The sequence below is a fragment of the Trichechus manatus genome, unplaced genomic scaffold (assembly GCF_000243295.1).
Source record: "Trichechus manatus latirostris isolate Lorelei unplaced genomic scaffold, TriManLat1.0 scaffold00135, whole genome shotgun sequence".
NCBI classification, from domain to species: Eukaryota; Metazoa; Chordata; class Mammalia; order Sirenia; family Trichechidae; genus Trichechus; species Trichechus manatus.
In genome coordinates, this window is record NW_004444071.1 from 6,639,975 (window position 1) to 6,640,839 (window position 865).

Below are 865 nucleotides of genomic sequence, written 5' to 3' on the forward strand. Positions count from 1 at the left end.
CTTGGTCTCTCTCTCCTGCCTCATTCCTTACTTCCTGACAATGCTGGGTGACTCTTTGCTTACTTCCTTTCAAACCACCTCGGATGTCTCTTCTTCAGGCCCTTGCTTCTTACTTTAACCAACTCCCAGCCAAGTCTCAAATTTCTTTGAAAATCTTTAATCTCCTATGCTTTTAAGGCATGAGAAGATAATGGTGCTTAGAATTATTAAAGACTTTTAAGAGAATTTCAGATGGCAGGGTATTTGGAATGTGTAAACTTTAGGCAAAATAGTTTTAGTTGTTCTAATTGCACTATAAATCATTTAAAAAATTCGTATATTTAGAATGATAAGAAATTAATACATGTTGAATGTAGTCAACTAAATAAGAGATAACTGGATGAAGGAAGAAGGATATACAAACTCTTGTGGTCGAGAGAGGGAAGGATGAGGGACAGATTTTGGAAGAGCTAATGATTTCAATAATTGCCAGAGAGGATAAAGGATTGGGCCTCCCCTTGGCAGTGCTTGGCAAGGAGACAAAGCTCTTTGAAAGTAATAAATTGAGGCCAAGTGCTGGGACTCCAATTCGTATGGAATCAGCCTGTCTGACTGAAATGCCAAATCTAATGCAGGAAGTCTCTAAAGAAAGGCATTATGATGCCATTAAATATTCTGAAATACATTATGTTAAAAATGACCAGAGGAATCAAATAGTGCAAAAGGCAGAGCATTACATCTTTCAGGTTTTCTTGAGAAAAGAAATGATAAACATATCGCAGTGAAATAAAAAGTCACATTTTGGAAAGTGAAATGAAGAAATAGTAGAAAATAAAATCAGACAATTATTAACATGCTAGAAATAATTTTATATATTTTTACATTT

At 34.9% G+C, this 865-nt stretch overlaps 1 protein-coding gene across 1 annotated transcript in view; it reads left to right on the forward strand.

The window, feature by feature from the left end:
* SPEF2 (sperm flagellar 2) overlaps positions 1-865 on the forward strand; it is a 265,827-nt gene that overhangs the window by 33,798 nt on the left and 231,164 nt on the right. The window lies entirely within an intron of this gene.